General features: G+C 43.0%; 1 long non-coding RNA gene across 1 annotated transcript; it reads right to left on the bottom strand.

Moving 5' to 3' along the window:
- Positions 1 to 1,095: 1,095 nt before the first annotated feature.
- Positions 1,096 to 21,136, bottom strand: LOC129630297 (uncharacterized). Its single transcript, XR_008703631.1, has 3 exons — positions 20,871 to 21,136; positions 5,167 to 5,324; positions 1,096 to 1,292 (listed from the first exon to the last, which is right to left on the bottom strand). It is a non-coding gene; the product is annotated as an uncharacterized LOC129630297 (long non-coding RNA).
- Positions 21,137 to 22,807: the final 1,671 nt, after the last annotated feature.

The raw sequence follows: 22,807 nt of genomic DNA, 5'->3' as shown, positions 1-22,807 counted from the left end.
GAACTGCTAGGGGGGCTTCCCTGGTGGTTCAGTGGTAAAGAATCCACCTGCCCATGCAGGAGACACGGCTTCGACCCCTGGTGAGGAAAGACCCCACATGCTGCAGAGCAACTAAGCCCATGTGCCACTACTACTGAGCCTGGGCCCTAGAGCCCGTGCTCTGTAACAAGAGAAGCCACCACAACGAGAAGCCTGCGCACTGCCGCTAGAGAGTAACCCGCGGTTGCCGCAACCAGAGAAAAGCCCGCACGGCAGCAGAAACCCAACGCAGCCAAAAATAAGTAAAGTTTAAAAAAGAATAACAAAAAAGAACTGCTAGGATTTGGAGACTGATTGGAGATTAGGGAGTGTGAGTGAGGAAAAAGGAGGGTGCAGAAATGCCTCTGAGGTTACTAACTGGGGCAATAGAATGATGGTGCTATTGCCAGAAACAAGAAAGCCAGAAAAAAGAGAATTCCACAATCAGGCCCTTGGATTTGTTTGTGGCCGAGGACGTCTGGCCTGTACAGGGAAATAAGACAAGCACATAATCAGCATAAACACAGCAGTTGTAAGAGTAAGTTGTGGAGATGTTGGTCAGGAATTGTATCAGTGGGCTTGAAAATAAAAAGAGATTCCTCAACTGAAAGAAACCTTCTTAAAGAAAGCTACACTGGATGGAAGAGAAGGTCTAGAGTACTTGACAGGAGGAAAAGGCTTGTTCCTTGTGGTTGGAAAAGCGTTCGTCAAGGCCAGGCGACAGGAAACAGCTGATCATGGCTCCATGCCTGTGGGAATGGAAGCGCCTCTCATCTACTGGACCACTATGGCCACAGGTGGAGAGACCCTCTTCCCCATCTTCCCCAATTCCCATCAGGAAGCAAAGAGCACTGGACTTTTCTTCTCAACTGCCCACTCCACCCATCCAGCCCCAATCTAGTAAAGGAAAGGATTAGGGAGAGAAGCAGTCCTCCTGATGGGTTTAGAAAATAATTGCATAGAAGAAAGCCATATGCAGGTTTCATTATACATTTGCACTTAGAAAAACCAAGAATTTGCAAAGGCTTATATTCAATAAGGCATATAAAATCACCCAATTAAAAGAAAAGAAGATGGCAAGGACTCAAAAACTGGTTACAGAATTTAAGTTAACTGAAGAAAAACCAAGTAATACGTCAAAGGTATAAATCTGCATTTCCCTGGGGTTTCAATTGAGTGATTTGGCTTTTTTTTAGTAAGTGGGTCAGAAAACTGCTAATCCTATAACGATTTTCTTCAGCGGTATTCAGCTGGTACATATGTTTCTTGCAGATCTTAAAAAAAAAAACAAGTATGTTAAGATTGCTAAAGTTGTTGTTAACCCAATATAAAATTTCCTTATTTATCCACCATGAATAATGCATTTATTTTCTTGATTGAAAGTTGATCCTTTTAATTGGCAAGTAGTGACAGTATTGTTTGTGGTTGTACTTTGAAGTGTGTTTTGTGTTGCACAGCTCTACCATAAAGCTGATATAGCGATATTATATAATAGTCTCAAACAGAATGAAAGTTAACAAGACAAACCACTGCACTACGTGAAGACAGGTATAGAAGCTGATACACCGGTTTTGTGGAGACAGCTCAGGTTTAAAAACACAAGTCATGAGTCAGCATGAAAGAGCTTTTTTTTTTTTTTTTCAGTTCTGGTAAAATTCACATAACATAAAAATTACCATTTTGACCATGTGTAAGTGTATAGTTCAAAAGCATTTAATGCATCATAGTGCTGTGCAACCATCACTACTATCCAACCATAGAACTCTTTCCATATTGCAAAACTGAAACTCTGTACCCATTAAAAACCAACTCCCCTTTCCCTTCTCTCCTCAGCCTCTTGGGAACCTCCACTGCACCTTCTGTCTCTATGAATTTGACAATTCTAGGTAACTCATACAATTGGAGTCAGACAGTGTATGTCTCTTTTGTGAGCGCCTTCTTTCACTTTAGCATAATGTCCTCGAGGTTCATCCATGTGGTAGCAAAGACCAAATAACATTCCATTGTTTGTATATGTCACATTTTGTTTACCCCTTTCTTCATTAGTTGACAGATGGGTTGCTTCCACCTTTGAGCTATTGTGAATAATTCTGCTATGGACATGAGTGTACAAACATCTCTTTGAGTTCCTGATTTCATTTCTTTAGAGCATTATCCAGAAGTGGACTTGCCAGATCATATGGTAATCCTATTTTTAATTTTTTGAAGAACTGTCATATTGTTTTCCACATTGATGGGAGAGCTATTTTTAAGTCATCTGTCATTGAGATGTACTTATTCATTCTTTCACTCTCCTTTCAACAAATATTTCTGAGGACTTGCCTCATATAATGATTGAGCTAGGCTCTGTGAAGTTTATAAATAAGACTTATCTGGTGGTATAAAAGAGATCTATGAAATAAATATGGGGCTTTCCAGGTGGCTCAATGGTAAAGAATCTGCCTGCCAAGCAGGAAACACAATTTCAATCCCTGGGTCTGGAAGATCCCCTGGTAAAGGAAATCGCAACCCACTCCAGTATTCTTGCCTGGGAAATCCCATGGACAGAGGAGCCTGGCAGGCTATAGCCCATGGGGCCACAAAGAGACTGACACACAACTTAAGAGACTGGGCAACAATTTGAAATAAATATACCAAATGTACCAAAATAGATACAGTGACTCCTAAGCCAGAGCAAACCTTGGATTCAGAGTTTCAACACAATTTCAAAAAATGCCTAACAGAAGAGACGTTGGTCTATTTGAAAGCATAGAAAAAAAGAGCATCACAGAAATAAATATGGAGAGTCCTATTCAAATATGGTTCAGCAATGGACCAGTATTACTGAGTCATTGGCAAGACAGGCAGCTGCTGCTGCTGCTGCTAAGTCGCTTCAGTCGTGTCCGACTCTGTGCGACCCCATAGACGGCAGCCCACCAGGCTCTGCCGTCCCTGGGATTTTCCAGGCAAGAACACTGGAGTGGGTTGCCATTTCCTTCTCCAAAGACAGGCAGAGCGCATCTCAAAATCCAAACCGAGGTCGCTCAGTCGTGTCCGACTCTGTGCGACCCCATAGACGGCAGCCCACCAGGCTCCTCTGTCCATGGGATTTTCCAGGCAAGAGTACTGGAGTGGGCTGCCATTGCCTTCTCCAAAGACAGACAGAGTGCATCTCAAAAACCAAACTGAGGAATGCTCTTTTAGCTCATGCACCTAATTCTCTTTGTTTTAATTATATGCTCTTTAAGCTGTGATCTGATTGTAATATGCTTTTTCTGCCTATATAGGGAGAGTGCTTTTAGGTACGTGAACCTCAGCATCATGGTCTTTGAGAGCTTACATTTCTCATTGTAAGTCAATAATTTGGCATCCTGGCTTTCAACACTGGACTTAATAATCTGAATTAATGTGAGTCCAATTCTAAAATACAAACCTACTCTTGATGTGCTGGCAAAGGTCAGATTTCTGAGCCTTTAGACAATAGACCAGGGACAGGTCATAGATGCCTCTGAACCCTGGTTTTCCTACTTGAAAATTAAGTTTTAAAATTATGTTTATCCAATAGGCCAAGACACGGAAACAACCTAAATGCCCATCAACAGATTGAATGGATAAAGAAGATGTGGTGCATATATACAATGGAGTATTACTCAGCCATAAAAAGGAAACAATGCCATTTGCAACAACATAGATGGATCTAGAGGTTATCATACTAAGTGAAGTCAGTCAGACAGAGAAAGATACCATATGATATCATTTATATGTGGAATCTAAAATATAACACAAATAAACCTATCTATAAAATAGAAACAGACTCTGACATAGATAACAGACCTATGGTTGTCAGTGGGGAGAGGCAGTGGGAGAGGGATGGCTTGGGAGTTTGGGATTAGCAGATGCAAGCCACTATATATGAAATGGATAAACAGCAAGGTCCTACTGCATAGCACAGGGAATTATATTCAGTATCCCGTGGTAAACTGAATCACTTTGTTGTATAGCAGAAATTAACAGAATACTGTAAATCAACTATACTTCAATTAAAAAAAAATAGTGCTTACATTATGGAGTTGCTGATCAAATGTTGATCTTGTTATTGATGGGAAATTCTCCAAGGTGTTAATACTGTATGAGTTTTCTTGGTAGACAAAATCTGACCTCATAGAGCACATTTGCTTCTTTTCTGTTGGAATCTGCATAACTCTTATTCTCAAAGCACAAGCCAACTTGTGAAGGATTTATTTGAATTGTCTACTCTTACCTCTTCATTTGGTGCCCCTCCCTGTGTTTCCTTGTATCCCACACTCCCAGGATTTTGTGCTCTGGCAAGACAAAGCCAGCACCCCACAGGCATTACCTCACGCTCTGGCTGTCACATAACCCAACTTGCATGTTCATAAGGACTGGCCACTACAGCCAATATAAGAACTTGACTGATGCCAGCGAAGTCACAAGTGATAATGTCAATGTTTTAACATCCAAAGGAATGCTCTCAAATTGTAGAATTTAATTGACTGAAATTGGCCAATAGGGAAAAAAGAAAACTTTGGGTCATATGAGGCCTGTTTGGTGCCACCTCTCAAGTCTACAATTTTCTCCCCTGTCCTTTTAAAGAATTCTGGGCCATTACAGCAAGAAAACTTCTGCTCTTGTGTGAATTCAAGGGGTTTTATGAGATTTATAGGACTTTGGGTGAGACTAGGGAAATTCTTGCACTAAATTAGGGGTTTTCAGGTGTGGGTGAGCTGCTGCATAGTAACTATAAGGTAGTTTGGGGCAGGTACAGAAGAATAACATGAAATGGAGCTCATCTGAGCCTAGGACATTGTTTCCTTTGGAGCAAACTAGGCTTGATCCAGGGGACCTCAAGCAAAGAGAGGGACTAGTCACCATTCACTTTGCTACTTTCTAATCATGAGCCAGCATTCGATGCTAAAACTAGCAGATGGTTCAGAGAATCACAAAACATGGTTAAACAACTGGTAAATAGGACTTACAAAGAAAATGTGAGTGAAGAGAAGTATTTAACCAGAGATAGGTAATATTAATAACATACCCTGTGTTATTTTACTGAAGGTTGGTTGTTATCAGTCAAGGTTCTCCAGGAAAATAGAACCAATAAGGTGTGTGTATGAGAGAGAGAGAGAAACATTATAGCAAGTGGCTCACATGATTATGGTGGTTGAGAAATCGCACAATCTGTCTATATGCCTTCTGGAGAAGCAGGAAAGCTGGCGGTGCAATTGAGTCCAAGGTCAAAAGCTCAAGAAAGGGGGTTGGGGGTGGGATGGGGCTGCTGGTGTAAGTCTCATTCCAAGTCTGAAGACCTGAGAAACAAGCAAAAATGTTCAATGGCAGAAGATGTAAGTCCCAACTTAGGTGGAAACAACACAAAACAAGCAAATAGAGCCTTGCTCCGCCTTTTTATTCTGCTCAGGCTCTCAATGAATTGGAGAGGACTAACTTTTGAGGCTGATTGTTCTTTGCAGAGGGCATTCTTGGGAGTGTCCAGCATAATTATCTGGTATTATTTCAAATGATGATTAAAAGTGAGTCTTTTGTGGTAGGGAGTGCTTTCTGTTATTTATCTTATTTATTTATTTTAAGCCTCCTTCCCAACTTCTGTGGTTCAGTTCTGCTTATTTTAGGAAGCCATTAATGTATTCAGTATCAATTACCACTTGCACACAGCTCTGTGTGGGTGAGTTGCAGAGCTGAGAAATTCGTTAAGAAAATGAGTTCTGTTTTTTTTAAGTTTACTTTTATCACTTTCTCATTTCAGCTGGCTACCTGGGGGGTGGGGGGAGTGAAGAAAAGCTAAAAGACACCTGATGCCACTTTTAAATTTCGGCTTGAGTCATACCAATTGGATTTAACTTTAATGAAAACAGATGAAATAAACTCTGAATGTATGTGTTCATCTAAATTTATAGGTCTTAGCCAAGAAGCCTGAGTTATTTTTAAAAATTCATAAAGAATGCACTTTTCATGCTTGCTGTTTGAAATCTCAGGTATCGTTTAGCCTAAAACACACAGGCAAGCAAAATGATGTACTGTTAGATTCTTGGCCAAATTTTTTTAAAACTCCACTCAACCTCCCCTCCCAGTGTCTACCTCTCCCTGGTCGGTCCCTGCTTTCCCCTCATCTTTACAAAGATGCGCTCACCCGCTTCAGCATGGTAACGAGCTGGCCCCCTCCCTGCCTCGTAACCTTATTTTCTTTCATCACAGAGGCTGTGTCTCAAAGTCCTGTTTGTGATTAACTAACCTTGGTGGTTAGGATAACAAAAGGTGAAACAGTTCAAGCAGCAAGTGGGAAATTTCCCTTACAGATGGTTTCTTTCCCTTTGGTGGAAAAACCAGAAATTACTGGGTGGCATATACGACTCATCATGGTATCACTAAGCCAGCATGGAATTGCATCATGTTTGCTTTGCATCTTTCCTCACTTCTTTTCTCTTTTTTTCCAAATCATCACCTCCTGTAGGCTTTTACCTCCTAAATAAAGCACTTTAATCCTTGTCTCAGTTTCTGTTTTCTAGAGGAACCTGGCTAAGTAAGTAGAACCAAGGAAAGGAATCTTTGATTAAGGGAAGGTCCATAATATCAGGCCTCTAGGTGCTCAGGAGGAAGGCAGTAAGATTGTTCTTATAGTTGAGTCACTAAGTCACATCCGACTCTCTGGGACCCCACTGGACTGTAGCCCACCAGGCTCCTCTGTCCATGGGATTCTCCAGGCAAGAATACCGGAGTGGGTTGCCATTTCCTTCTCCAGGGGATCTTCCTGACGCAGGGTTCGAACCCACATCTCTTGTGTCTCCTGCATTGGCAGGTGGGTTCTTTACCATGAATCCCCCTGGGAGGCTCTTGTAAGACTGTAGAAAACACCAAAAAGGAAGATCCTAAAGGCACATTTTCCTAATTTAACACTTCCAGTGAAGCATTCCTCCACAACTGGAGAAAAAAGGGAATGTGGCCTACTCAAATGTCACAGTGACACAAAGGTGGTTAAGGATGAAGGAATTCAGAACTTAAGGGTAGAAATTTCATAAAGCTTTCCTTCCTATAAGCTACAGTGTAGTTTTTCTTCCACCCATCCTCTATAGAGCACCTGCTGTGTGTTGGGAACCCCACAAGCTGCTGAAGAAATAGCACTGGAGAGAGAGTGATTCTGGTCCTGACAGAACTCACTTTCAGCAGGGAAGACAGAAAGGACACATACAAGTGAAAAGTGCAGGAGTAAAGGGGAGAATTTTTTAGGGGCTTTTGGTGTCAAGAAACAGATGGTCTCCTATTACCACAAGCATATAAATGGAAATGGGGAAGGCAGAAAACTCAAAAGGCTGCCTCATGGGAACCCAGATAAAAGCACACAATTCAGCTTCCCTGCATGTATGGAAACTGGATCTTGTTGGGTTTCTGAATGCCTAGATTGTAGGCAGGAACTGTAAGGCCCTTCAGATCCAGTGCAGTGATCCCAGCTCTATTATTTCATGAATAAGTCACCATAACAAACAGACCCTGGGACTTCCCTGGTGGTCCAGTGGTTAAGACTCCATGCTCCCAATGCAGGGGGCCAGGGTTTGATCCCTGGTCAGGGAACTAGATCCCACATACCGCAACTAAGACTTTGCATAACTGAAACTAGAGATCCCAAGTGCTGCAACTAAGACCTGGTGCAGCCAAATAAATAAATATAAATAAACATTAAAGCAAACAAACAGACCTCAAAATAGAGAGGGCTAATCAAGTTAGACATTCCCTTCTTTCTCACGCTCTTGTCCATAGGTAGGAGTTGGTCCAAGATTAGGCGTCTGCTCCAGGAAGCTGAAAGGGGACCCAGGTTCCTTCTTTATCGTTGCCCTTCTGTACCTGGTGGGTACTGACTTTATCTACATGGTGCAAGCTGGCTCTCCAGCACAGCATCAGCTTTTGACCCTGTGGGAAGGAAGGAAGGGGAGGAACTGAGTGGGCAAGCCACTGAAGTGGCCTACTTCACTTCCAGTCATTCTGCTGACAAGAACCAGTCACCTGACCACTTCCAGTGCAAGGGAGGTAAAGAAACCATCTCTAGCTGGGCTAAAACCCCTGGATTTGGGTGTGGGTACTAGTACTAAAAGGAAGAAAGGGAGAATAGAAACTGGATAAGATTGCCAGAATTAGAGCATAATAATCCCAGTTGAAGACTCTTGAGAGTCCCTTGGACTGCAAGAAGATCCAACCAGTCCATCCTAAAGAAGATCAATTCTGGGTGTTCATTTGAAGGACTGATGCTAACACTGAAACTCCAATACTTCGGCCACCTCATGCAAAGAGTTGACTCATTGGAAAAGACCCTGATGCTGGGAGGGATTGGGGGCAGGAGAAGAAGGGGACGACAGAGGATGAGATGGCTGGAGGGCATCACCGACTCGATGGACATGAGTTTGGGTAAGCTCCGGGAGTTGGTGATGGACAGAGAGGCCTGATGTGCTGTGATTCATGGGGTCGCAAAGAGTCGGACACGACTGAGCAACTGCACTGAACTGAACCGAATCCTAGTTAACTTTGAATTTCTGATAAACAACTGTTTTTAGTGTAAGTGTGTCCCATCTGGACACACTCATTGTTTATCTGACAATTATTTATTGGGTATCTGCAATTCAAAGCTGGCATGTGTCCCGTATTTTGTCTGTCAACGCTAACAGTAGGGCACAAGGACTGTTGTGACTTTGTTACTGGTTCGGTCTTTTTGCGTCGGTTACAAGTGAGCCATTAAGGCAACTCAGGTTCAAGGGGAGGGATTAGAACATCTCTTGATGAGGGAGTGACAAGGTTACATTGCAAAAGAGTATGTGGCAGATATGGTCGTAGCCATCTTCGGAAAACACAATTCACCTTACATGTTTTATATCATTTGAGCAAATCAAATGTCACACCTCTTAAATGTTAGTTTCATCTTTCACTTGCACCAAGTCTCTTAAAAGTCACCTGACCCACCCTGGGCTCTCTCTCAGGAATCTGAACTCAGAAATAGAAAGGAAGGAAGCAGAAGGAGACCAAGTGGTGGAACCAAATGGTGTGCTCCTTCACGCAGGGCTCTGGAGGACAAGTTCATGAGCTGCTGTCGAATTCTCAAGACTCACCCCTGGATTCCTCCTTTGATAAATTTTAATAGTTCAGCTTTTCCTTTGATGCCACAAAATACCTCCAGCATCCTTTCATTAACTTCCTCTTCTCTCTTATCCAGTTTTTCTTCTTTGGTTTACACTAACCACAGGACACTTCTTTTAATTGCCATCAAAATTTTACAAGCAAGGGACCTCCCTGCTGTCCAGTGGGACACTGGAAGACTGTGCTTCCAATGCAGGGGGCGCAGGCTCAATCTCTGGTCAGGGAACTAAGATCCCGCCTGGGGCACAGTGTGGCCAAAAAAAGTTTTTTAAAAGTGAGACATTGCATACAGCCAAATTTAATCTTAAAAGAGGTAAAAAGACAGCAATTCTTTGGGAGGATGTCATTTCTTCTGAGGCGTCTATAAAAGATATCACTTTTGTCAGCAACAGGATTGAATATGTCACCATGATTTATATTTTGCTGTTGTTGTTGCTGTTCAAAGAAACTATCCACTGTCCGTGTTATAAATAAATAAGAGGCATAGATATTTGGTGACAGCTATCACTTCAGTATTAGCAAAGTAGAATTTGAATACATTTCCTCTACAGGACTGGCCAAGGAAAAACTGACCAGTGGAAACTTTAATCACTTTTTTCTCCAATCTGATAAAGGAGAAGAACAAAAAAGGCAGTGGGGAGCAAGAAAAATGGAAAGAGAATAAACAGTCCAGTCTACAAACTGAATAATCATATTGGGATACAGAAGCATCAAAAATGAGAAAATACTAAGGAGATATTTCCAGGTAAAGGGTCCTGATGTTCAGGGAACAGCCTCCCGGTCTTAGCTGGGAGGTTTACAAGAGAAAAAAGAGAAACTAATAGGAGAGTTTTGGGTAAGAAAGACTTAGAGGAATACTTCTTGATACCTGAGAAGTACGATATAGTTCAATCAGAAAACAAGAGTGGTTGTGGATCTTTATCTCTGGGGAGTTGAGAGAAAAGAACAAATCGCTGGTATTCATTTGGGATGGACCGGGTGAGCTGATCAGAGCCTTCAGAGTCCTATGAGTCCTCCTCGGAGTTTCTCGGGGTTTTGCGCCCCTCCTCATTTAAACTGCTCTCTTCATGGGTGTCACACCGCAGCACCTCCTCTCCCTGACCTCCCTTCTCTGCTCTCCTCGGCTCCCTGGAGAGGAAAGCTTCTGCAAACCACTAAAATGACTTCTAATGTCTTTTGAAGCACAGGCCACAGGCTTCTGGATGCCTGGCGCCCTTCAGAAAAACTATTAAAGAATCACAACATGCTCAGAAGTGTGACCGACCTAACAATGTCACCCCAAAACGTGCTAATCATGTGGAACAGGAGCAATCAGATTCGAGGCTGGCTCTTGTGAAATGGAAACGTGACACCTCAGCGGCTGCCAGGGGGGTGCTTAAATAAAACGAGGGCACTTCACCTTGAAAACTTTCAGGAAGTGCTGGGAAGCTGTGTCCTGTAAAAAGAGAAATAAATGATTTAAAAAGCCCCGGCCTCTGCGTGGGAGTGGTTTGGTCCCATGTTGAGTGATGTCATAGTCTAGTGCTGTTGAGTACTTGGATTGGGGCTAGTGGGATGGTGGAACTGATGTCATAATTAAATTGTATTCTTTTCAAATTTTTAAATCGAGGTCAAAGTCACACAACAAAAAATTAAACATTTATAAATGAACAACTCCATGGCTTCCCAGGTGGCCCTAGTGGTAAAGAACCCGCCTGCTAATGCAGGTTAGACATAAGAGCTGCGGGTTCGATCCCTAGGTTGGGAAGAGCCCTTGGAGGAGCCTACGGCAACCCACTCCAGTGTTCTTGCCTGGAGAATCCCATGGACAGAGGAGCCTGGTAGGCTGCAGCCCATGGGGTCGCAGAGTCGGACACGACTGAAGTGACTTACCACAGCACATACTGTTGTGCAGCCACCTCCATCAAGTTTCAAAACGTTTCATCACCCCCACCAAAGACCTCATATCCTTTAAGTAAGTCCTCCTCACTCTCCCCTCCCCCTTGATACTGGAGTCAAGTATCAAGTCAAATTGATACTTAACTCCACTATTGGAAAAACTTTTAAATATGTTTGGAATTCCTTGGGTTTATGAATCTACTTTTTCAACTCTACATTTTTGAAATCTAACCACAGAGGAGTAGAGGCTTTACTGACAGTTCAGTGGTGAAGACTTCGCCTTCCAAAGCTGGGGTGCAGGTTTGATCTCTGGTGGGGGAGTGGAGATCCCACAGACCTCATAGCCAAAAAACCAGAACATAAACAACAGAAGTAGTATTGTAACAAACTCAGTAAAGACTTTAAAAATGGTCCATATAAAAAATGTTTTAAAAAATAAAATAAATACAGAACAATAATTTCCAATTCAAACTTATCATCTAGGGAATTTCTTGGTGGTCCAGCAGTTAGGACTCTGTTCTTTGATTGCTGGGGCCCAGGTTCAGTCCCTGGTCAGGGAATGAAGATCCCATATGAAGAAACCATAGAGTATGACCAAAAAAAAAAACAACAAATGTATCATCTCAATTGAGGTATGCTACAAAATAAGAAAAAATGTAAAAGATTTTATTTATCTTTTTAAAAAATATATTGATTAATAATGAAATAATACTATTTAGAAATATTAAGTTTAATACAATGTATTGCTACATTGTGGCTACTAGAAAATTTAAAATTATGCACGTGAGGAAAAAAATAATGCATGTGACTGACATTTATTTCTACTGGACAATATTGGTCTATCAAAAGATCTAACTCAAGCTAGATACTAATTCAGAAAACTTTTTAACTACCTACTGTGAACTTTTTTTTTTTTTTTTTTGCCACTCCTCAAGCAGCATGACGGATCCTGGCTCCCCAACCAGGGATCAAACTTGTGCCCCATGCAGTGGAAGCATGGAGTCCCAACCACTGAACCTCCAGGTAAGTCCCCCACCATGAACTTTTATATATAATTTTGCTATCCTGTGAAAAAGTAGGTTAGAAACAATGTTTACAATTTTATTGACCTTTCCTTAGACTTTCAGATCAGATCAGATCAGTCGCTCAGTCGTGTCCGACTCTTTTCGACCTCATGAATCACAGCATGCCAGGCCTCCCTGTCCATCACCAACTCCCAGAGTTCACTCAGACTCACGTCCATCGAGTCAGTGATGCCATCCAGCCATCTCATCCTCTGTCGTCCCCTTCTTCTCCTACCCCCAATCCCTCCCAGCATCAGGGTCTTTTCCAATGAATCAACTCTTCGCATGAGGTGGCCAAAATACTGGAGTTTCAGCTTTAGCATCATTCCTTCCAAAGAAATCCCAGGGCTGATCTCCTTCAAAATGGACTGGTTGGATCTCCTTGCAGTCCAAGGGACTCTCAAGAGTCTTCTCCAACACCACAGTTCAAAAGCATCAATTCTTCGGTGCTTAGCCTTCTTCACAGTCCAATTCTCACATCTATACATGACCACAGGAAAAACCATAGCCTTGACTAGACGAACCTTTGTTGGCAAAGTAATGTCTCTGCTTTTGAATATGCTATCTAGGTTGGTCATAACTTTCCTTGCAAGGAGTAAGCGTCTTTTAATTTCATGGCTGCAGTCACCATCTGGACCAGAATTGGTTACCAGTTAAGCTGTGGGAATTCTGTGAAGGTTTCCTCCTCTCCTGCCAATTACTGATGCTCATATGAAGGCAGAATCATTGGGAAATGTCTTATGATACAATCACTAAAATATTTTAAGTGAGGAAAAATAAGGGATGCTTTCTGGCCTTCTTGCTTTTTTAAGACATACATATTGATATACACTCTCAGTTTTGAATGAACTAAAAGTATGCCTTTTCTGCTGTTGAGAACAGAAAATAAGCACTTATTTATGCATATTCATTCATCAACATATTGATTGGACACTACGTGTACTGTGTTTGCTGCTGCATGTTTAGGAGTAAAGACCAAACAAGGTGCCTGTCCTTGAATGAAGCTTACATTCCAGTGAAAAGAGACAGAAACCAATGAATAAGGTAAGATAAGCACCAATGCTGACATGTTCTGTGGGAAAAAAATGAATATCAATGTATCAATATAATGACTTAATAAAGAGCAACTTTATCAAATGGCGGGAGTGTGTGTGTGTGTGTGTGTGTGTGTGTGTGTGTTTACTATGTGTCTAATTTAGGTAACGGGCAATCTCTCTGAGATGACAATTAACATTTGAAGAAAAAGGAATCAGCCACACAAATAGACATGGGAAGAGCAGTCCAGGCAGAAGGCACACTCTGCAAAGCAAAAGTTGGAAAAGAATTTGGTGTGTTTGAGGAACAGAAAGGAAGTCATATGATGAGGATGTGGTTAGCAAAAGGGAAAAGAACAGGAGACAGGACTGGCAAGCAGGACCCAGTAGGTCATGTAAAGAAATCTACATTTTATTTTATGGGTAATGGGGAGCCTTGGTGTAACAGATGCTTTTTTTTCTTTTTCATACAGATGATCCAGCAGTAGCATCAGTGGACAGCTGACCCTGTTCTATAGTTGCCAGAAAGAAGAACTGATAGGTTCAGGTAGATGTCCTCCAGTATTCAGTAGTATTTTAGTTAATACTGCTGTATACCAAGACACCTTGAATGTATACTATTTGCTCCAAGGGCCCAAGGACCACCTTCCCTGCCCCCCGCCACTAGGAGATAATTAATCAAAAGTTGTGTCCAACTCTTTTCAATCCCATGGACTGTAGCCCCTCAGGCTCCTCTGTCCATGAAGATTCTCCAGGCAAGAATACTGGAGTGGATTGCCATGCCCTCCTCCAGGGGATCTTTCCAACCCGGGGATCAAACCCAGGTCTCTCTCATTTCAGGCAGATTCTTTACCCACTGAGCCACCTGGGGAAGCCCAAAAGGAAAGACAAGATCAGTCAAATAATTTCAAACTCAAAACAAGGCATAGGGACTTCCCTGGTGGTCCAGTGGTTAAGAATCCACCTTCCGATGCAGGGGATACAGGTTCAATAAATAGCAAATGAGGGTATGGTGAGCTATATTGGGTTGGGTTCCCCACGAAGCTCATTCTGAGACAAGGATTCAAGGGCAGGTAGTTTATTCTGGAGATGATTCCAGGAAGCACAGTAGGGAGGATGGAAAGGGAGACACAGAAAGGAAGAGGGCCAATAAGGGACATGTGGCAAGCAAGTTATTGCTGTGGGCAACTGGAGCTCAGCATCCTTGGGGGCGGGGGGCACTGGCAGGCTGCAGAGAACAAGCCCCGTGTTATCTCCATGGAAGGAGAGGAAGCTGGGATATTCATCTACCAACTGGTGGGGCCGTTTCTAGAGACAGAAAATCCTTGCAACTTCTGGGCCATCCTGCTTGCTGGCCAGTGCCCCCCACAGCCAGGACAAAGCCCTCATTCAGAGGCTCACAGGTGTAGCAAGGAGCATCTTTTTGTGCACAGAGATTAGGACTGAGGAACTCCGGGCAGGACCCCAGCAGCATCTACTACGCAGCGTCAGGCATAGAGAAAGTTATCACATAGTCTAATTTCTGGCCCCATTTCCAGTCCTCATTCTTTTTTTTCTTTCTCTCCCTTCTCTCCCACTTACAATTTATGCAATCTGGCTGTGTTTTATGTATCCTTGTAAGCTGCCTTAAATCTTTTTTTGGAACACAGCAGCACATAAATAAATAAACACTAGCAAGGTTTAACATTTTCCCTTTATTTATTGACCATTTTTCCCTTCTGTGAACTTTTTGGACCAGGGCCTCTTTTACCTGCTTCTAGCATTGTGCAGGGCACATTGAAGGCATTTGACTATTGCTCTGTCGAGCAGCACAAAGATATGCAGTGGGTTTATAAACTGACTGTGTGACCAGAAACAGAGGCACAGGACTCTCTGGTCCCTTCTTTCTTGAATCCAGAGCTTAAAATATTGCCTGCACATAGCAGATGCTCAGCCAATGTTTGTTAAATGAAAGAATGGGACTTGGAACACCTATATCAATAAGGGTTCCAGTGGATCACCATTTAGAAATCCATCAACACACTGGAATTGTGTGTTTTCTAAGGGCAAAACTGCCCTTATCATGTGGATGCACTTATTTTCATGAGTGTAATAAGCTGGGAGGCAGGAACTAAAGATAGATCTAGAGATGGTGTTTTAAAGTGTATATCCAGCAGGCTCTGTGCATCTCAGAACACCCATTGGTAACGCAAATGCAGCCTGTTTGTGAACCCAATCTTTGCTTGTAGGTGTCCTGGCAAACTGTTCTCATAACACTCCTACTGAGAAACTGGGCTCCCCAGGAAACTCAGATGCTAGAAACTGAGTGACTGCTTTATATCTCATGAATCAGAAATTGTTGGACTTCCCTGACGGTCCAGTGGCTAAGACTCCACGTTCCCAAAATAGGGGACCCAGGTTCAATCCCTGGTCAGGGAACTAGATCCCATATGCTGCAACTGAAGATCCTGCCTGCTGCAACTAAGACTCAGCACAGAGAAAGGAAGGAAGGGAAGAAAGAAACAGGAAAGAAAGAAGTTGTGGTTTAAATGGCAGGTTATAGGCATGTAGGTATCTGGATTGGGTTTTTTTTTGGGGGGGTGGCTATCACATCTCCCCTCCTTTTTTATTTTTGGCTGTGACATTTCCCCAGTAGTTTTAATAAAACACTAGGTAGAAATTAAAGTGTAGCCTCTGAAAGACAAATTTTTTTCCACTTAACAGATCAGCATTACCCATAAGTAGGTCACTTCTAGGAAGCTCCATTTTCATATAGATCTTAGCAAAGGAGAAGAAATAGTTTGTCACTTCTTTTATTTATGTGTCTTTAAATTAAGATATAATTTGAATAACATAAAGTTCATACTTTTTTTTGATAAGTAAGAAGTGGATTTATTTAGAGAGAAACACACTCCATGGACAGAGTATGGGCCATCACAGAGGGCAAGTCTGGCAGCCAAGTTCACCCTTTTTAAAGTGAATGAACCAGTGAGTGTGTGCTCAGTCGCTTCAGTCGTGTCCGACTCTTAGCGACCCCATGGACTGTAGCCCGCCAGGCTCCTCTGTCCACGGGATTCTCCAGGCAAGAATACTGGAGGGGGCTGCCATGCTCGCCTCCAGGAGTTCTTCCCGAGCCGGGATAGCGCTCGCGTCTGCCTGCGTCTCCCGCACCGCGGGCGGCGGTTTTTAGTACATTCTCCATGTTATGCAACTGTCACCGCTAATTCCAGAACTGTTCCTTTGCCCCCCGAAGACTCCAATACTCATTAGCAGTCATTTCCTATTCCCCGCTCTTCCCAGCTTCTGGCAACCACTCATCTCTGTGGATTTGTCTATTTTAGACATTTCATATAAAGGGAATCATATGATATGTCACCTTTCCAATCTGGCTTCTTTCGCTTACCAGAATGATCTTAAGTTTCACTATGTTGTGCCATGTATCAGTACTTCCTTTTTCGTGGCTGAAGAATATTCCATTGGTGTATGGCTACACCACACTTCGTTTATCCATTCACCCATGGACAGACACTCGGCCGTTTCTACTTTTTGGCTATTGTGAATAAGGTTGCCATGAACACCAACTGTTAGTTTCCAAGGCAAACCATTCAATATCACAGTAATCCAAGTCTATGCCCCAACCAGTAACACTGAAGAAGCTGAAGTTGAACGGTTCTATGAAGACCTACAAGAACTTTTAGAACTAACACTCAAAAAAGATGTCCTTTTCATTATAGGGGACTGGAATGCAAAAGTAGGAAGTCAAGAAACACCTGGAGTAACAGGCAAATTTGGCCTTGGAATACGGAATGAAGCAGGGCAAAGACTAATAGAGTTTTGCCAAGAACTGGTCATAGCAAACACCCTTTTCCAACCACACAAGAGAAGACTCTACACATGGACATCACCAGATGGTCAATACCTAAATCAGATTGATTATATTCTTTGCAGCCAAAGATGGAGAAGCTCTATACAGTCAACAAAAACAAGACCAGGAGCTGACTGTGGCTCAGATCATGAACTCCTTATTGCCAAATTCAGACTGAAATTGAAGAAAGTAGGGAAAATCACTAGACCATTCAGGTATGACCTAAATCAAATCCCTTATGATTATACAGTGGAAGTGAGAAATAGATTTAAGGGACTAGATCTGATAGATGGAGTGCCTGATGAACTATGGACAGAGGTTCGTGACGTTGTACAGGAGACAGGATCAAGACCATCCCCATGGAAAAGAAATGGAAAAAAAGCAAAATGGGTGTCTGCAGAGGCCTTACAAATAGCTGTGAAAAGAAGAGACGCAAAAAGCAAAGGAGAAAAGGAAAGATATAAGCATCTGAATGCAGAGTTCCAAAGAATAGCAAGAAGAGATAAGAAAGCCTTCCTCAGCGATCGATGCAAAGAAATAGAGGAAAACAACAGAATGGCAAAGACTAGAGATCTCTTCAAGAAAATCAGAGATATCAAAGGAACATTTCATGCAAAGATGGGCTCGATAAAGGACAGAAATGGTATGGACCTAACAGAAGCAGAAGATATTAAGAAGAGGTGGCAAGAATACACAGAAAAACTGTACAAAAAAGATCTTCACGACCCAGATAATCACGATGGTGTGATCACTCACCTAGAGCCAGACATCCTGGAATGTGAAGTCAAGTGGGCCTTTGGAAGCATCACTATGAACAAAGCTAGTGGAGGTGATGGAATTCCAGTTGAGCTATTTCAAATCCTGAAAGATGATGCTGTGAAAGTGCTACACTCAATATGCCAGCAAATTTGGAAAACTCAGCAGTGGCCACAGGACTGGAAAAGGTCAGTTTTCATTCCAATCCCAAAGAAAGGCAATGCCAAAGAATGCTCAAACTACCGCACAATTGCACTCATCTCACACGCTAGTCAAGAAATGCTCAAAATTCTCCAAGCCAGGCTTCAGCAATACGTGAACCGTGAACTTCCAGATGTTCAAGCTGGTTGTAGAAAAGGCAGAGGAACCAGAGATCAAATTGCCAATATCCGCTGGATCATGGAAAAAGCAAGAGAGTTCCAGAAAAACATCTATTTCTGCTTTATTGACTATGCCAAAGCCTTTGACTGTGTGGATCACAATAAACTGGGGAAAATTCTGAAAGAGATGGGAATACCAGACCACCTGACCTGCCTCTTGAGAAATCTGTATGCAGATCAGGAAGCAACAGTTAGAACTGGACATGGAACAACAGACTGGTTCCAAATAGGAAAAGGAGTACATCAAGGCTGTATATTGTCACCCTGCTTATTTAACTTATATGCAGAGTACATCATGAGAAATGCTGGGCTGGAAGAAGCACAAGCTGGAGTCAAGATTGCTGGGAGAAATATCAATAACCTCAGATATGCAGATGACACCATCCTTATGGCAGAAAGTCAAGAGGAACTCTTGATGAAGGTGAAAGAGGAGAGTGAAAAAGTTGGCTTAAAACTCAACGTTCAGAAAACTAAGACCCATCACTTCATGGGAAATAGATGGGGAAACAGTGGAAACAGTGTCAGACTATTTTTTGGGGCTCCAAAATCATTGCAGATGGTGACTTCAGCCATGAGATTAAAAGACGCTTACTCCTTGGAAGAAAAGTTATGACCAACCTAGATAGCATATTCAAAAGCAGAGACATTACTTCGCCAACAAAGGTCCGTCTAGTCAAGGCTATGGTTTTTCCAGTGGTCATGTATGGATGTGAGAGTTGGACTGTGAAGAAAGCTGAGCGCCAAAGAATTGATGCTTTTGAACTGTGGTGTTGGAGAAGACTCTTGAGAGTCCCTTGGACTGCAAGGAGCTCCAACTGGTCCATTCTGAAGGAGATCAGCCCTGGGATTTCTTTGGAAGAAATGATGCTAAAGCTGAAACTCCAGTACTTTGGCCACCTCATGTGAAGAGTTGACTCATTGGAAAAGACTCTGATGCTGGGAGGGATTGGGGGCAGGAGGAGAAGGGGATGACAGAGGATGAGATGGCTGGATGGCATCATTGCCTCGATGGAGGTGAGTCTGAGTGAACTCCGGGAGTTGGTGATGGACAGGGAGGCCTGGCGTGCTGCGATTCATGGGGTCGCAAAGAGTCGGACACGACTGAGTGACTGAACTGAACTGAACTAAACACCTACATACAAGTAATCTGTTCAAGTCCTTACTTTCCATTTCTTTGGGTACTTATCTAGGATTGGAATTTCTAGGTCATATGAGAATCACCTGTTTTCCAAAATGATTACACTAATTTTACTTTCCCCCCAGCAATGTATGAGAATTCTAATTTCTCCACATTCTCACTAATACTTGTTATTCTGTGTGTGTGTGTGTTTAAACCATAGCCAACCTGGGACTTCCCTGGTGGTCCAATGGCTAAGACTCTGTGCTCCCAATGGAGGGGGCCTGGGTTCAGTCCCTGGTCAGGGCACTAGCTCCCGTATGCTGCAACTAAGAGTTCACATACCACAACGAAAGGCTGAAGATCTGCAAGCCATAACAGACCCAGCACAATCAAATAAATAAATATTAAAAAATAATAAAGTGGCGGCTCAGATGGTAAAGAATCCGCTTGCAATGCAGGAGACCTGGGTTTGATCCCTAGGTTGGGAAGATCTCCTGGAGAAGAAAATGGCAACCTATTCCAATATTCTGGCCTAGAGAATCCCCATGGACAGAGGAGCCTGGCGGGCTACATTCCTGGGGTCCAAAAGAGTCGGACAAGACAGAGCGACTTTTACTTTCACTTTCATAGCCATCCTAGTAAGTGTGAAGTGGTATCTTGTGGGATACCTCTATTATTTTTTTTTTAATTTAAATTTCCCCCTGTCCTGTCTGAGCCCTGATATACCTGTCGTGGAACAAACATCTATCTTCCCCCCTGCCCCCACCATCTTTCTTCTTTCACATACCTTTGTTTTGAGAACAGTTTTAGGTTTACAGAAGATTTTGAGCAGATAGTACAAAGAGACAAAGAGTTGCTGGGCTTCCTAGGTGGTGGTAGTATAAAGAGCCTGCCTGTCAATGCAGGAAACATAGGAGATGTGGATTCAGTCCCTGGGTTTGGAAGATCCCCTGGAGGAGGAGATGGCAACCCACTCTAATATCCTTGCCTGGGGAATTCCATGGACAGAGGAGCCTGGTGGGCTACAGTTCATGGGGTCACAAAGAGTCGGACATGACTGTAGTAACTTGGCACGCAGGCAGGCACAGACAGTCGCCATATACCTCTTCTCTCTTCTGCTCACAATTTCCCCTCTTAGTGACATCATACATTAGTGCGATATATTTGTTATAGTTGCTGAACCAATATTGATTCAGGGTTATTTTTAATTTATATTGATACATTATTGTTAACTAAAGCCCTTAGTTTGTATCACGGTCCTTTTTTTGTGCTGTACGGTGGTATGGCTTTTGACAAATATGTAATATGTCTGTTATTATAGAGTAGTTTCATTGCCCTGAAGATACTCTGTGCTTTACTTATTCATCCCTCCCTCCTGCCTCCAAAGTGCTGAAAACCATTGGTCTCTTCCTATCTCTTTTTACTAGAAGCCTTTTTACTTTTGACTATAGACTTTTCCAGAATGTTGTGTAGTTGGAGTCATACAGAGTTTGAACTTTTCAAACTGGCTGCTTTCATTTGTTTTTTCACCTTTTGAAGAATTTCAGAGTGGGGGCAGTTTTAAACAAAGGTGCTACAGGCATTCTCTGATTGAGTGATGACGTGGAGAAGCCAGTGCCACTGAATGGATTGTTTATTACTTACCTTCCTGAGAGAAGGGGACACAGCACGCCACTCAGGGCCACAGGGGAGGGGTCAGGTCTTGATCAGGAGGCAGAAGCAGGAATAAGCGGAAAGCCTAAGCCACAGCCTTTACTCAAGTTTCTGCAGAAAAGGAGAGACAGCGTACACCACTTGGGATGGGCTCCTTTGCGTAATTCCAGCGGGCTCTAGGCCATAGGAGCTGTCTTCAGTTGTCTGGTACCTGATTCAGGGTGATTAGGGAGGAGCAACTATTGGCTTGGTGTGTGAGTTAGATAAGCAGGTGGGTGGGATATGACACTGAGTCAGATGGCCTTTGCATAACTAGACATGTTCCAGCAAGCAATCTACCTCCTCTAAGGGATTAGCTAGCTCTATAAATGCAGTCTCTCCTCTAATCTGCAAGGTCCCCCAAGATGTCACAACCTCATAAGATATAGAATATTAAAAAAAAACAAAAACAAACAAACATGATTAGGGACTTCCCTGGTGGTCCAGTGGGTAAGACTCCAAGTTCCCAATGCAGGGGGCCCAGGTTTGATCCCTGGTTAGGGAAACTGATCCCAGGTGCTAAGAGTTTGTATGCTTCGACTAAAGATTCCACATGCTGCAAATGAAGACTCCGCCTGCCGAAACTAAAAGAACCCGGATGCCAAAACAAACACTGAAGATTCTGAGTGTGGTGACTAAGACATGAAACAGCCAAATAAATAAATAAATAAACATTTTTAAGGCATTAAAAAAAATGTTAATTCACTGAGTTTCCCTAGAGGAATGGTTTTGGGATTGGTTCTATGCAAGCAGATACTTATGGGGTTTTTATTAGGGATCAGACCCTCTGAAAGGAGAGGAAGAGTCTGGCTACAGTACCAGCTTGACAAAGTCTTGGCCAACCCAGAGGGAAGGTGTGCAGTGAGGACTGCCCATCAGAGTGCTCTGCATCCAGAGGAGATGGGCACCCTTCACAGCCTTGCCTTGGTTGCTCAGTAGTGCAGGCTGCTCTGGAAAGGGTATGACCTTGAGCGACGCAGCTCTGCTCCTAAAACAGACCCTGAAGGAGCTTGGGGGCCATCTGCTGACCCCACTCCCTGCAAGTGGACAGCAAGCCCTTTCTTAAAGGGGGAATGTTGGGTGGCACATCTCTGTGACAAGCTCGGGGATTCTACTGCAGTTGGCCTCTGCCGTTGCTGGCTTGAGGACACACTCTTTTTTTCCTTTCCATATACTGGTTGTTGTTTTTTTTCTTTTTTTGAGGATATACTCTTATTGGCTACCTTTCTTCCCCTGCCTCACTTACTCACTCTCCTTCACCTCTTAATCAACTACTTGCACCAAAATCCTTGTCTTAGAGTCTTCTTTTGGGGGAACTGAAATCAAAACACATCCAATTCACCATTAGAATGATGTTCCTTGGGGGCAGGTCTGGCAGTTTCCAGTTCTATAAATGTACTTGGGGCTTCCCAGGTGACGCTAGTGGTAGAGAACCCGCCTGCCAATGCAGGAGACATAGTAAGAGACATGAGTTCGACCCCTGGGTCGGGAAGATCCCCTGGAGGTGAGTATGGCAACCCGATCCAGTATTCTTGCCTGGAGAATCCCATGAACAGATGGGCCTAGCAGGTTATAATCCACAGGGTCACAAAAAGTTGGACACGACTGAAGCACACACATCTTGCATTACATATACGTAGGGTGATTCTAGTCCTGATTTGTTCGACACAGTTCAGTTCAGTCGCTCAGTCGTGTCAGACTCTTTGCAACCCCATGAATTGCAGCATGCCAGGCCTCCCTGTCCATCACCAACTCCCGGAGTTCACCCAAACTCATGTCCATCCAGTCATTCCCATTTAATATGTTGTCCTGATGTTCCATTCCATTGATGCCCCCTTTTCTCCTAAAATTATCCTGGTTTGGGGACTTCTCTGGTGGTCCAGTCACTA

The sequence above is a fragment of the Bubalus kerabau genome, chromosome 16, assembly GCF_029407905.1.
Source record: "Bubalus kerabau isolate K-KA32 ecotype Philippines breed swamp buffalo chromosome 16, PCC_UOA_SB_1v2, whole genome shotgun sequence".
Lineage (NCBI taxonomy): Eukaryota > Metazoa > Chordata > Mammalia > Artiodactyla > Bovidae > Bubalus > Bubalus kerabau.
Note: the sequence above shows the minus strand (reverse complement) of the source record. Positions and strands in the feature narration are given on the sequence as shown.